Source organism: Pongo pygmaeus, chromosome 13 (genome assembly GCF_028885625.2).
Source record: "Pongo pygmaeus isolate AG05252 chromosome 13, NHGRI_mPonPyg2-v2.0_pri, whole genome shotgun sequence".
NCBI lineage: Eukaryota > Metazoa > Chordata > Mammalia > Primates > Hominidae > Pongo > Pongo pygmaeus.
The window spans coordinates 23,669,034-23,684,765 of NC_072386.2; the positions used below are offsets into that span (position 1 = coordinate 23,669,034).

At 45.8% G+C, this 15,732-nt stretch overlaps 1 long non-coding RNA gene across 1 annotated transcript; it reads right to left on the minus strand.

The window, feature by feature from the left end:
- Nucleotides 1-11,363: 11,363 nt before the first annotated feature.
- LOC129044696 (uncharacterized) lies at nt 11,364-15,253 on the minus strand. Its single transcript, XR_008504739.2, has 3 exons — nt 13,103-15,253; nt 12,243-12,356; nt 11,364-11,643 (listed from the first exon to the last, which is right to left on the minus strand). It is a non-coding gene; the product is annotated as an uncharacterized LOC129044696 (long non-coding RNA).
- Between the last annotated feature and the right edge of the window lie 479 nt (nt 15,254-15,732).

Below are 15,732 nucleotides of genomic sequence, written 5' to 3' on the forward strand. Positions count from 1 at the left end.
TACCAAGGGTCAGGAGCAGCCAAGGGAGACAGACAAGTTCAGAGCACATTTCCAGTTACAGGGAACAGAGCACAGGCCTCCAAGTGTCCATGGAGCAGCGTGCAAATTGCAGTGAGGAGTAGAGGAAAACCTCTACATGGAGCACAGCATTCCTGGCAAACACAGGGGACTGCAGTCCACATGCTGTGGAATACACCCAAGTATGCATCAGACACTTGTTTGGTGAACAGTAAATGTGTAAGATCAATTACCTTGAGAGGGCCATCTGTGCTCCAGATGTGTGGTTCACTTGAGGAGACGGCTACCACTCACTATCTTCTGAGGAAAACAGGGCTCAGGGCTTGCACACAATGGACAGATACACACGGGTCACCCAGAGAGTCACTGCATACAAACATCACTTTGTTCAATATGGATTTTGTTTTTATGGAGTCCAAACGCAGACCCTAGTTCACCTTACAGCCTTGGGTTTGTCTGCTTTTGGAGATATATATCCAGCAGATAGATAGACAGACAAGACAGATACATTTTCTCCCTTTCTTACCATAATGTCAATGCCTTGTCTGAATCTCATCATCATTCAAGAGTCAAGGGAAGAACCAAATGCTTCATATAAACAGGGCTGGGTGGGGAGCGTTAGTTTCCACTGTTTTCTGTCTCCATTCAGATCATTCCTATCAAAGCCCAGCTGGTCACCTGAAGCCAAGAGACAGACATAAGGGTCCCAGTGGCCTTCCAGATGGCTGCTTCCACCTCCTACCTGGGCCACTCAGACTCTTTATACAGGAAAGTGAGTCACCCCACTCAGAAGGGTTGCCAGCAGAAACAGGGCATGAAAATCACAGATAACCATGGGATTTGTTCCAAGAGGTCAGTGTAAAATAAACCACAACCATCACCACCAAAAACACAAAACAAGCAAAAAAAAAAAAAAAAAAAAGACTTATTCAAAATCCAAGACAAAATACGTGTGAGAGCCAGGCCATGGCATTGCCTTTTCTCAGGCCACACAGCTTTCCCAGTCCATTTGCTCACATGGAACCGTGAGATGTGAAGGTCTGCAGAGCGTGTGCTCGGGATGGAGGCTGGTACTGTTCACCTGTGGGTCCAGACCAAAGGGCAAAGAGATAGAAAGCTGCAACTCTGTCCACCGCCACGGCTTAGGCCCTCCTGCTCACAGAGGCTCTGAAGAGCCCCCACCTCAGCCTTCACACAAAACATCTCCTTCTGGCTCAACTACAGCTAGGCTGGAATGCCATGGCATGATCTCTGCTCACTACAACCTCAGCCTCCAGGGCTCAAGTGATTCAGCCTCCCAAGTAGCTGGGATTACAGGTGCCTGCCACCATGCCCAGCTAATTTTTTTTTTTTTGGTCTGTGTATTTTTAGTAGAGACAGGGTTTCACAATGTTGGCAAGGCTGGTTTTGAACTCCCGACCTCAAGTGATCCAAAGTGCTGGGATTACAGGCATGAGCCACAGCTTCTGGCCTAGGCTCCATTTTTAAAAAATCATTTCAACTTTAATTTTAAATTCAGGGAGTATATGTGTGGGTTTGTTACACGGGTATATTGTGTGATGCTGAGGTTTGGGGCACAAATGATCTCGTCACTTAGGCAGTGAGCACAGTACCCAATAGGTAGTTTTTCAGCCCTTTCCACCCTCCTTCTCTCTTCCCTCTAGTAGTTGCAGTGTCTACTGTTCCCATCTTACATCCATGTGTACCAGTGCTCAGCTCCCACTTATACATGAGAACATGATATTTGGTTTTCCATTCCTATGTTAATTTGCTTAGGATTATGGTCTCCAGCTCCATCCATGTTGCTGCAAGGGACATGATTTCATTCTTTTCATGGCTGCATAGTATTCCATGGTGTATATGTACCACATTTCCTTTATCCAGTCTACTGCTGATGGCCACCTAGGTTGATTCCATGGCTTTGCTACTGTGAATAGTGCTGTGATGGACGTGCAAGAGCATGTGTCTTTCTGAAAGAACAATTATTTTCCTTTGGGTATATGCCCAGTAAAGGAATTGCTGGGTGGAATTGTAGTTCTGTTTTAAATTATTTCAGAAATCTCCAAACTGCTTTCTTTATAATTTTTCCATGAACTAATTTACACTCTGGCCAACAGTGTATAAGCGTTCCCTTTCCTCTGCAGCCTCACCAGCATTTTCTATTTTTTGGACATTTTAATAATAGCCACTCTGCAAACAACCTCTTTCAAGGCCAATGTGAGGAAGAGCCACAAACATCCCTTTTCCCGAAGAGAATTCTTGTCTGCCCACTGGTAGAATTCTTGTTTTCATCTGTCTTTCGTTGTTTGTTTTTCAAAGAAAAACCAAAGGTAAAGTGGTATGATCTTCCACACCTGAACCAGTTTGTAGCCACCAGAGCTTGCTGGGAAGGGGCCCCTCAAGGATGCATTGATCTTGTCACCTGGAATTTGAGAGATCAAGAAGCCCCGTAGCAACCTGCCATACAACTGCCCACCAGCGCTCATTCTTTCATGGGATTAGCTCAATTCTGGCTCTGCAGACACTGGCAGCCACAGGTGATAAAATCCTGGGCCTCTGTGGGCTTCCCTCATCACCCAGGGCCACAACAGGCTGCCTGTTCTAGGCAGAGACACAACAACATTCTCTTAAACTGAAATTAGGCATAAATCCACTTCACCAATAATCATCTCAGGGCACAGTCCCTGCCTCCTTCCTCAGGGATTTTAAAACACACATCTCTGACCAAACAGGTAGGTGAGATCTGACTGTAAAGGGGGGAAAACTGGGATGAATTAGGGTATGAGGAATGAATCTCAAGTGTTTTTGTGTGGGGACAGGCATCCACATCCTGAACTGTACCTGAAGATGGAGAAAAATGCAGCAGAGGAGAAGAGAAACAAAGGGGGACAAAGCGGCTGAAAGTTATTGAAAGCTTCTCTCGTGGTTCTTTCTGGCTCTGGTTGCTTTGCCGAGGTCTTGGGTGCAGGCAGGGCCAGCTCTGGCTGGGAGCTGCTGCTTTGGGAGATGGAAGAGTCACTTCACCTCCAGAAAGCTCATTTGATCATCTGGAAAATGGGCAATCCCAAGGTGGTTGTGATGATAAAATGAAAAAAACATTCTTAAGTTATATGAGTTACATGCTGTATACTAAGTTACATGGTATACAGTAAGCACACAGAAATGATTCACTGTTATCATAATTGAAGGAAAGTGGTTCGGTGTGCTAAGCACTAAACACAAGCCAGAAAGATGTCTTAGAGAAGCAGACAAAGAAATCTATAGTTCAGAATGAACAGTACCAAGAATTGCATGTCCTCCAAATTGAGCTTGGGCAGCTGGATCTGAACCTATCCTACACATCTGAGTCTACAGTATGAGGTAACAGTCTCCACCTATAGCTGTCTTCTCTGCCTGTAAGGTCATTCCTTTTTGAAGAAAGCTGACCTCAGACTATACTATGATCATTTAAGGAAGAGCGCAAAATACTGGAGAAGGCTAGTCTTCAAGCTCTAGATACAGAAAATCCTCATATTCTTGGGTGTTCCCTTTCAGAAAGAGAGTCAGAGCCACAAGCACTGATCCAAAAATCCTCTTCTCCAGAAAAAGTTTCCATCTTCTGCCAAGGTTCACCTCCCTGTTTAGTGCACACTGGTGTCTACAGTTGCTACAGCAAGAGTCTTTCCTTATCCTCTAAGGCAGGAGTTGTGTGAAGACCCCATGACAAGGGGACAAACTGAAACAACATGTTTAGGGGCAACACAGGAAAAGCCCATAATATCAATGCTCCAAAACCTGGCTACCTCAGGCTTGGCCAGTTATTCGTGAGGAGAGAGGTGTGTCATCTACATGGCAGTCATGGCCTGGATGGGTCTGGAACTGTGGCAAGGTAAGGCTCTGAGACAAGGTGCCAGGAGAAAGATGAATTCAATCATCTAATTCTTCCAGGAAGAAAAGCAGCAGGAAGGAATCAGATGTACAGTTTGTCCTCTGGGGACCTCTGCCTTGCTCCTCAATAAATCTCATTTTAGATGCCACCTGCAGCAATTCCCACACTTCACAGCGCTCTCCATGGCTTACGTTGGCCTTATGGTGAGCTCTGCCAAGATCTGTATTCTTGAGCAAGACAGAATCCTTCTGAATCTCAGTCTCTTCCTCTATAAATGGAAATAATTATGCTCTGTACAAATCACAGTTAGCATGTTTGTGGGAAGTTAAACTGTGAAACTCGGCATAAATGAAAAGCGATGTACCACTGTTGCATACATGACAACTCTTGTAAAGCTGCCAGACACCATGCACCATCCAAGTATAGCAGTGTTAGGTATGAGCCCATCAGTGATTAGAGGGGATATGGGGTGGAGAGGGGGTCTCTGAGCAGTGGATCTCCTGACTGTGGGGAAGCTGGCTCAGCGGCCATGCCAGGAGCTGAAGCCAAAGGTACTCTATGTGTCCTCTCAACTCCATGGGCCCCACTTTGGCATTTTTTTCCAATTCCCTCTGGTTTCCATTTGCTTCCTCCCTCTAGCCCTCTCTGGCCATGTCCAATCTCAACACCAAGTTTCTGAGCTTTTCTCATTTTGCTCACCGTCTCCAGAACATCCCCACTTCTTTTACCTTTCAAAGAATTTAAACTTGAACTCTGCTCACTCCTGCCCATCACCAACCTGAGCTCAGAGTTGCTGAGAAGGGAAAGTACTCTCATAAGGAAGCTCCTCCTTTCCTTACATCATTAGACTTGAGTGCAGACAGCATCTCCATCTCCACACTGCTCTGGCCAGTTGTGCCTCAGTGAATTACACAACTGTGTCTTAGTAGCCTTGGTAGGGCCCAAATCAGGATATTCTCTGGGAAGATTCACTTTGTACTGAGCCCAGCATAATCTCACTGCATCTAAAATAGAAAATTCTAGACCCACCCCTCTACATCTTCGTTATTGAACCCAATATGTGACCTATTTACCATATGCTAAAATCTCTACCTTGAACTGACAATTTACAAAAGAAGATATATGGGAAATCAGCACATTAAAAGATGCCCAGCATCATTAATCATCAAGGAAGTGCAGATCAAAATTGCACCCTGACACAAATACAGACCTACCAGAATTGTTAAAATGAAAAAGGCTAATCACTACTAACACAACAGCAACTCTCGTACATTACTGTATGGTGTAAAATGATACAACCATTTTGGAAAACTGTTTGCAAGTTTCTTAAAACATTTATACATATCTCTTCCATTTAACTCACAACATGTACAGAAATGCAAACACATGTCCACAAAAAGCCTTGCACAAAAGTGTTTACAGCAGCCCGCAACTAGAAACAACCCAAATGTCCATCCACTGGGAAGTGCATAACCAAACTGTAGTATATGCATGCAACTGTCTTCTGCTTCTGGGCTAAGTTCTTTGCTTTTAAGTGCTTCTGGGATTAGATTGGACCCACCCAGATAATTCTAGATAATCTTACTTTAAGTCCCACAAACACCACCATCCCCTGCACCACCTCAGCCCTCCTGCTCTTCAGAGCTCAGTGCACAGGGCTCATTTCCTCTCGGATGACCTTCTCCACTAAGTCAGTTTATACAGCGTTCCCTTCTTATGCAGAGCTAGGCCAGCTTCCCACGTGTTCCAGGGCAGACTCACTTTGAGCAGGCTGTGTGTGTATGTGTGTGTTCCTTGCTTTCTGCTATAAATTGAAGATTGTGGAGGGCAGGGCTTTTATACATTTTTAAAATTTAAATATTAGTCTTTTTATTATTGAATTGTAGCAACTTTTAGAAAATATAATCTTGACATAAGTTCCTTGACAGATACATGTGAATATTTTCTCTCAGTCTGAGATTTACCTGTTTCTTAATAGTGTCTTTTGATGGTTAGACTTAAATTTTAATGAACTCAATTTTTTTGAAACAATGTAGCCAGTGCTTTCTGTCAATTCCTTAACAAATTTACGTCCACACCCAAAGTCATAAACATATTCTCCTAGTTTTTCTTCTAAAAGCTTTCTAGTTTTACTTTATTTATGAGTAGGCCTATGATCCCTTTGGAATAATTTTTATAAAGAGTGTGAAGTAAGGGTTGAGGTTTGTTTCCCCGTCATATGGATATCTAGTTGTTTCCACATCATTTTTTGAAAAAAATTGTTTTCTTTTCCTGTTGAATTGCTTTTGGGTTTTTGTGGAACAAATTATTTGACCATATATGTGTGGGTTTATTCCTGGAATCTTTTTCATTGCTTTATTGTGTTGTCTTCACCAGTACATTATAATCTTGAAGACTGTGACTTTATCTTAAATCTTGAAGTCAGGTAGTGTAACGTCTCTAAATTTCTTCATTTTCAAAATTCTTTGGGCTATTCTAGGTTGTTTTTCCATATATATTTTATATAGTCTAGGTTGAATTTTCATATATATTTTAAAATCAGCTTGTTAGTTTCTATTTTTAAAAACCATCTAGGATTTGGAATGGTATTCCTTTGCATCTACAGATACATTTGGAAAGAAGTCATCTGTTAACAGTAGTTTTATTTTTCTCTGCAAAGTTTTAGTTTTCATTATAGTCTTCTTACACACTTTTGTTAAGTGTATCCCTATGTATTTGGATGCTATTATCAAAGGCATTCCAAATTTTTTATCTTCAAATGCTACATAATTATGCATGAATGTACTATGGGTAACTTTGGGTTTAACCAACACGAATTCACAGAACTTTCTGGATTTGTATATTTACATCTTTCCTCCAACTTGGGAAGTTTTTGGCCACTACGTCTTCAAATAATTTTTCTGCCCTTTTCTCTTTCTTTTGTCTGGAGATTTCAATAATGTATATGTGTTTGGTGCATGGTGTCTTTTAGGCTCTGTTTACTTTTTCTCACTCTTTTCTTTTGCTCCTTAACTTGATAGTTTCAATGGACTTATCTTCAAGTTTGCTAATTCCTTCTTCTGCCTTTTCAAGTCTGCTTTTGTATCCTTCTAGTCAATTTTTCTATTAGGTTACTCTATTTTTTAGCTGCAGAATTTCTATTTGATTCTCTTTACAATTCCAATCTCTTTGTTGATATTCTTATTTGTTTATATATTGTTTTCTTGATTTCCTTTATTTCCTTGTCTGTGTTTTCCTTTAGCCCTTTAAGCATATTTAAGACAGCTGTTTTGAAATCTTAATTTAGTAAGTCTGAGATCTGTGCTTTTTCAAAGACTGGTCTGGATATTCATTTTCTTCCTTTGAATGGGCTATGCATGTTTTCCCATTTCCTGTATGCCTTGTAAGTTTTTGTTGAAAACTGCAATTTGGATTAAGTGGCCACCTCTCCCAATCTTTGAAGAATGGCTCTGCACAGAGGAAGACCTTTGTTAATCACTCTAATGTAAATGCTTATGGTCTTTGGACATACACCTTCCATGGGCCTATGTGTGCACTATTTTTCCAAATATCCCACATAGACAGCTGTTATTAATGTCTTAATTTCCCTAGGAGATTCACTCCTGCCTCTTCTAGAGGCCTCAGCATTCTATTGCATTCTTTAATCAAAAATCTCTTTCCGCTGGCATCCCTGCTTCTGTAGTTTGGTACATTTTTCACAAGACTTACTCGCTGCTTCCTGCAGATTTCACTAGCCTGAGATTTGAGCTAGTCAGTTTTGCCATCTAAGTTCTGATTTAGGCCACACAAAGAACAACTCCTCAGCCACCCCCAACAGGTGAGAATGTAACAAATCTGGCCTTCTCTGCATTTTATAAGTTGAGGTTTCATGGCTGCTAGGTATATTTCATCACTTATTTTATTTTTACCTGTTACTCCACTCTTTACTATTAAAACTTCTTAAGCATACAGATATTTCCAAGGAAGATCTTGGAGAAAATTAAGTAGAGGCAGAAAAAAGCTGGCATAGAGATCCACGTGGAGATTTGGAGGAAGTCATGGCATTATGACAGTAAAATAAAAGTTTCTTTGTCCTCATGCAATTCAATCGATCTTTTAACAGGCGTTTACTGTGTGCTTACTCTGTAAGAGTCTTTGGAGATAAAGTAGTGGCAAAGTGGAAAAAAATCCTGCCCTCATCAAACTTACAATCTAGCAATGAAGGAGAGAAATACACAAATAAGGATGGTATTTGGCATGCTGAATGATAATGAGAGCTACAAGAGAAATGGGGCAGGAAGTTAATAGGGGGCGGTGGTTTGGGGGTGGGTGTCAACACTGTTCCTAATAGATGATCACTACAGGTGATCTGGAGAGACATCATTGACAAGGTGACATTTCAGCAGAGATTGTAACAGAAGAGAGACCATCATTTGGATATCAGGGGTAGCAATTTAAGGCAGAGGGAAGAGCAAATGCCAAGCCCTGGGGCAGGTGCGTCTTCGTGCATTCAAGGATCAGCAAGGTGACCTTTTAGACTGGAGCAGAGTGAGTGAAGGCCCAGCTCTGGAGTTAGATCAGAGAGATAACCAGTGGCCAGCTCAGCCTGGATTTCATGGGTGATGGGTATAATTCGGCTTCTACTCTGATGAGTGGAAATATATTGGGGTTTTGAGCTGGAGAGTGACCTGGGAGGCTATTCTGGTGCTGGCTGGAGCACAGACTGGGTGCAAGGGCAGGAGAAGGAATATTGTTAGTAGGCAGCCACAGTCATCCTGTCAAGAGGTGATGGTGTCAAGAACAGATGAAGGCAAAGACGTGATAAGACACAGGCATATCCTGAAGGTAGGGATAGAGGCTTTGCTGATGGGATGGAGAAGAGGCAACAGGGGAATAAGTCAAGAAATACCACAAAGCTGTATTCTGAACACCTGTCAGGATGATGTTGCTTTCACAGCAAAGGGGTACTGAGGGACAGTAAGTTTGGAGAAGTCTAAGGTTTGGTTCTGACATGTCAATTGTCCACATGAACAGTTAGTTTGAGAGGAGTTAATTTTCAGGGGCCTTTTAAATATCAAAGTAGAAATAACTAGTGCTCAGGAGGATATAAGGGTCTGAGGCTCAAGAGAAAGGTCATAGCTGCAGGTATAAATGTGATGGCTCATCGGGGAGTGAGCTGTCCAAGTTCTGTGCAGATTTCAAGGGGTAAATTCAATGAGCCTGTTTGTGGCCACAGCCTTCCTCAGGCTTCCCAGTATCCACATTACCATAAAAAGCCTCAATGGTGATCTACTTGAGTCTGTCCCCACATGTTAGAGCTTGAGTTGTGCAGAATCCCCATCTTGCTCCCTTTCTCCAACATGACAAGAAGACCTCAGTTACCCAAAATGTCCTGAAGAGGGCTGAGGAATTTGGTCTGAATCATCCCACAAATTCATGGTACAGGAAATAAGTGCTGCTGCTGTTGTTGGCTCTAGAAAGATGATATCGGCCGGGCACAGTGGCTGATGCCTGTAATCCCAGCACTTAGGGAGGCCGAGTGGGCGGATCATGAGGTCAGGAGATCGAGACCATCCTGGCTAATACGGTGAAACCCCGTCTCTACTAAAAATACAAAAAATTAGCCGGGCATGGTGGTGGGTGCCTGTAGTCCCAGCTACTCAGGAGGCTGAGGCAGGAGGAGAATGGCGTGAACCCAGGAGGCAGAGCTTGCAGTGAGCTGAGATGGCGCCATTGTACTCCAGCCTGGGTGACAGAGCAAGACTCTGTCTCAAAAAAAAAAAAAAAAAAAAAAAAAAAAGAAAGATGATATCAACCAATGTTTTACCACAAGACTGCTTTGGATTGGGATTTTTAACTCTGGAATCTGGCTCCAGGTCTCTTGCCTTCCTCTTTACCAGGTTAACTTGGGATGGTTAGCCATCCAACCAAGTCCTCATGTTTCTGAGAGTCATTCCCAGCCATATCATCCTATTAACCATTGAATCCACTGTCTACCACTGCCCAAGGCTGTGATGCAGATTTTTTTTTTTTGGCTAGCTTCATTGAGATATAATTGACAAAAAAAAATTATGTCTTTAAGGTGTACAATATATTTTGATATGTGTATACATTGTGAAATGATTACCACAACCAAGCTAATTAACATTCCCATCAACATACATAGCATTTTTTTTTTTGAGATGGAGTCTCACTCTGTCACGCAGGCTGGGAGTGCAGTGGCCCAGTCTTGGCTGACTGCAACCTCTGCTTCCCAGGTTCATACGATTCTCCTGCCTCAGCCTCCTGAGTTTTTTGTGATGAAAATATTTAAGCTCTACTCTCTTAGCATATTTCAAGTATAGAATACGTTATTATTAACTAGAGTCTCTATGTTCTACATTAGGTTTCCAGAAAGTTACTCATTTTATATTTAAAAATTTGTACCCTTGAACCAACATCTCTCCATTTTCCTCACCCCCTGACTGCTGGTAACCACTCTTCTACTTTTGGTTTCCATGAGTTCGACTTTTTCAGATTCCATGTGTAAGTGAGACCACGTAATATTTATCTTTCTGTGTGGCTTATTTATTTCACTTAGCATGTCTTCCACGTTCATCCACATTGTCACAAATAGTAGGATTTCCTACTATTGTTTGAACCCAGAAGGTGGAGGTTGCAGTGAGCCGAGATCGCACCATTGCACTCCAGCCTGGGTGACAAAAGTGAGACTTCATCTCAAAAAAAAAAAACAAAAAAAAGTCTTTGAAAAGAAGTGAAGATTTGAGGCTTGGCACAGTGGCTCATGCTTGTAATACCAGCACTTTTGGAGGCTGAGGTGGGTGGATCATTTGAGGTCAGGAGTTCAAGACTAGCCTGGCCAACATGGTGAAAGTCCATCTCTACTTAAAGTACAAAAATTAGCTGGGCATACGTCTGTAGTCCCAGCTACTCAGGGGCTGATGCAGGAGAATAGCTTGAACCCAGGAAGTGGAGGTTGCAGTGAGCTGAGATCACACCACTGCACTCCAGCCTGGGGAAGAGAGTGAGACATTATCTCAAAATAAAATAAATAAATAAAAGAATAAAAAGAAATGCAGATTTGGGACAATGGGGACACTTAGCTGATGCACAGCACAGGTGAGCAGTCCTTCTTTTGTGACCATGAAGACACAATTCCCAGGAGCCCACCTTGGGGGTCTCCTAGAAAAAGCATGTGGGCTGCTCACCAGCTGCATGTCCACCTTTCCTTTCCTGCACTCTCAGGAAGACGGGAGTTCTGGATTCAGCTGAACTAAGTTCAAGTTCAGACTCTGTGACTGACTGGCTGTGCAATTCTGGGTAAGTTACTTGCTCTACTTGAGTCCCGTATCCTCCATGGTAAAATGGAGAAGTGGAGTTATTGTAAAGATTTGAAGGCAAGGCAAGAGTTAAAGAAAGACACACACACACACACACACACACACACACACACACGCACACACACACACACACACACACACACAGAGATTGGCTGCTTCAACAGCAACACAGGTTTATTACTAGCAAAACCCTGCGGAGGGGAAAACCAACATAGTGTCAGCTCCCACTGCCACTCACAGGCTGGGGTAATCATGGGACTGGGAGGGAGGGCTCTGGACGGTATAGCTTGCTGCCCAGTAGAAGTTGATAAGGATGTTTCCGAAGTCAGGCTGTTGGGCCTTGCCCAGCAGGATGTGATAAGGATGTTTCTTCAGTCAGGTGGCTAGGACGTTTCTCACAGCCCGAGTTCCCATGGAATGTTTTACTCTGACCAGGATCTGCAAAACAGCAAGGGGTTTACCAAATAGTGCAGGTTAGACTAACAGTAACCTCTCCCAGGTAGACAGTTCTTCAACAGTAAACTTCCCTTGAGCACCTACACTGTACCAGACATGGTGCTAGGACCCAGGCCACAGGAGGAACAAGACAGATGAGGCCTCTGCCATCCTGGTGCTCATGTCTGATGAAGGAAGCTAACAGGTCGTAAGACCAGGTCAGATGGCGGTGGTAAGGAAAGACATTACCAGAGTGAGATGAGCTAGAAAGAAACTGAGGGAGCTGTTCCAAAGAGTGACAGGGAGAGACCCCTCCAAGAGGTGACCTTTGAGCAGCAACCTGAGAGACGTGCGGTGGGGGGATGCATGGAAAAGGAGCTGCCCCTGAAGCCATCCCAGGAGTAAAGACCCAGCACGAGGTGGGCAACAGAATGGCCTGAGCTGTGCGTCCTTCATGCTTCCTTCCTCAGTGGTGCCCAAACAGAAATATGGGGCAATTCCACGCAGGGTCCATGGAGGGAGCAGGAATGCAGCTGCAATGAAGAGGCACGGTGGAGATGAAATCTGGCCCAACAGTGAAGCTAGAAGCAGGTGCTGCTTACCTCTCACCACAATACAGGTCATGAAGCATAAGCAGTCCCTGAAGGCACGTCCAGGGCCAGACCAGCTGGCTGGGCTGCCAGCATCCTAGTAGAGATCCCAGGAGATCAGATAAGCTGGTTGAAGGTGGGGGAGAAAAGGAAAGCTTCAGAAAATTCCATAAGACCCATGACACTTAGCATGAACTTCCCCTGAGTGGGATTTGTTTGGCATTGCTGGTTCTAAAGAGTTGGTCCCACCACCCCCACCTGCCCGGTGCCTGACCAGGGGAAAACCTGGGGTAAGGTCCACAGAAACAATCCCTGTGGAACGGGAAAGGGTGTTCTCATCCAAAACCAAGAGAGGAATCCCACAAAACACCACTCATAAGGAGCAGAGGGGCCTGCAGGGAGAAACAGGATTCTGCGGCTCATTGGGGAATCTGCTTTTCAGCAGGAAAGGGGAACATGCAGGATACAGAAGCAAAGTGGACCCTGAGCAGTGGGGCTAGGGGAGCTGGTGCTGACACTGTCAGGGATGAGCCACCATAGGAGGCTTAGAACCCCTTACTTTGAACACACTAACTCAGAGGGCATCTGAGTGTAACCTGAGATGGTCCCTGAAGACTTTTCATCCAAGCAGGATCCCTCCCTTGCCATCTCCAGACCTGCCCCACAAGCTCCCTCCCAGGTCTCCTGGCTCTTGTTCACTCCTTCCAGGAAGCCTTCCACAGTCATCTCTAAAACGTGGCTGACTGTCCTTCCTTTATCCAGAACCTCCCATGGCTCCTCAGAGCCCTCCAGATCAAGTTCAAGTTCTTTGATCAGACACTTCATCTGAAGCTGCATTCTACCTCCTAAATTAAGATCCCAGAGATGCCCACCTTGCTCGGCACAAGTGCATCAATGAAGCCCGAAGTCTTGAATGTGGCCTTGCCCTTGAGGCCGTCGACATCCTGGCTAGTGAGGGTGCAGCGCTGCTCCAGGATGATGGTGGCTAAAGTTGTGCACCAGTTCATAGGCCCTGCAGAAGCATTTCCCCTCAGGAGTGAGGTAGTACAGGAAGTCCATGCACAGGCAGATCTGCTGGTGCCATTACACTATGAGGGCACGGAGCTCCAAGATGGTGGCAACATAGTCACTAGAATTCCTACAGGATAAGGCTGGGGAGAGGAAGCAGTTGCATAACACACATGATACCCTGGAAGCACTTCCCAGCCAGAGTCTCAGGACCACATTACATCCAGATACAGATGCCCTCTGAGCACACTTCTCTCTCTGCCTCCCACTCTGAGCTGCCTCCTGGCCCCACATGGGCAGCCTGGCCCAGGGCTTGGAGCCCAGCAGGTGTTCAGTCCATGGTGTTGACTGCTCCCTGGGCCAGGAGAGCCCTTGGTGACTCTGTGACTCCTCCTGTGGAACCTCTGACTCTGCCTTGGGACCTCCCAATTCCCATAGGAAGCCCCCATGGCTCTGGATTGCCCCACCTTGCCTGGGATCCTCCAGCCCCATAGGCCTTACTTGATGTCTTAGCCCTCCCACAACATGACATGTTTCTTAGAATGTGGCTGATGTCCAGGGCCATCTGTGGATGTTTGCTGCGGGCCTCTTGCTGTTCTCCTTTATGGTCTGTAGGGCAGGGCAAGGTCAAAAGGAGAAACCAATCCAACCTCAGAATGGACAAAATGCTCACTGCCACAAATGGCAACCACCTACAGTCAGCAGTGCTTCTGGAAAGAAAGGTTTCATTCTGCAAAACGCTCCTTGTTGGCTTCTCTCTGAAGCCAGGGAAGGGTACAAAGCCCAGCTTACCTGCGGTGCCTACATTAGCATCTGTGCCTAGGATGTGCGATGGGCCCCTGCTCCCACTGCAGGGTTGACGTTCCCTCCAGCTGGAGACCTGGGCTCCTGACACCACCTGGCCTGTTTGTCCTGCTCTGGATGAGGGTGGAAAGGCTGTATCTGGCATTTTCCTAGGTCCTTAGTTTCCACCTTCTAGACATCCAGCAGGAGTGACCATGCCTGGCCCCACACCTGAAATGGGACTCCCTTGTAGAGCAGCTGAAACATCTACAGACAGAAGAGTGCTCTGGTGAGACAGGCCATAGGGGTCCCCAGGGAGGGTTGGGGGGCCAGAAGATTCTGAAGGTTTCCAGTCTTGGGCTCTGTGGTTCCTCAAAGAGGTTAGGTTTACCTAAAACCAGGCCTCCCCTCCTGTGATTCAAAGAGTGGATGAGTGCTGTGTGTCAGGAACTCTGATCTGGACCTATTTTTTCATTTAGGTCACCAAGAGACAACCCCTAACCTCTGAGCTAGGGATGGTCCAAGCTCTGGCATGAGATTTTCTTCTAGCAACGTGATGCTTACAGGGACAGGTAGAAAAGCTGGTGATCAGGCCTGCTGTCCTCCGGGTAAGGACAGTGTGTCACCCACCCTCTGAGAGGCCGGTGGTGCCAGGCCACAACACTGGGTGCCTGTACCCCGGCTCTGCAGACACCGGTCATGGAGGCCCTCCCCTCTTCACATTACATTCTTGCTGCTCCTATATTTCTTCTAGTCATTAAATAATTTGGGCCATTTTTCTGTGCATCTGATCTGACGTTTTTGCTCTCAGATGAAACATGATAAAGGAAGCCAAGCTGCCAGGATTCCTGGAGGGGACCTTGGGTGCTGGGTCTTGGGCTCCAGGGTCCTAATGGGACTGAATCAGAAGGAGCCAGGGAAGGGCAAACACTGGGGCTGAGGCCCTAGGACACAATGGCCATTGGCGGCCGGGCCTTATGGCCCCAACACACCCTGTCTTCAGGCCACAGACACCATGGGCTTCGGTCAGGTCCCAGCCTCCCAGTAGTGTCCTGGTACTAGCAGGTGCTGACCCCTGAGCCACAACCACAGTTCTGGGTTTTGGGTTTTGGTAAAACCACCTCAGGGACAGAGTTCTGGGGTTGGGTTTGGCAGGAACCATGGTGCCTCCCAGGGATGGTGTCACTCCTACTTGCCACAAAATGTGCATACAGGCTGTCCCACTGTCCAGCCCATCCTGCTGGACAGGATGGAGGAAGTCAGGGAACAGGTAGGGTGGACATCTGGTGTGCAGGGAGAGGCAGGTGCATGCTGGGAGGTCAGACCCTGCAAGGGCTGTGGGGGTATAAGGTGGGGTGGGCTCCAGGTGCACCCTCAATGCACTGGGCAGGTCTCAGGACAGGCTCCCTGGACCCCGGCTGGGTGATGTGGTCACTCCCTGGGGGACTGCTGTCAGGCCCTGGCCACCCAACCTGGGCAGCACCATCCCATCTCAGGACTGGACTTTCTGAGTCCTGAGACAGGACAGTACTGTCCAGGCCTGACAGACTGGGAGGACCTGTTAAGTCCTCCATCCCTAGACTAGCCTCCCACACAGCAAGGACAGTCTCTTAGCTCTGCCTTCAGGGCACTGACTGATCCTGCTCACTCTAAGGCAACCAAGGCAGAGCTGAGGACCTGTGCCAGGCTGGGAGCCAGTCCCCTCCCTAAA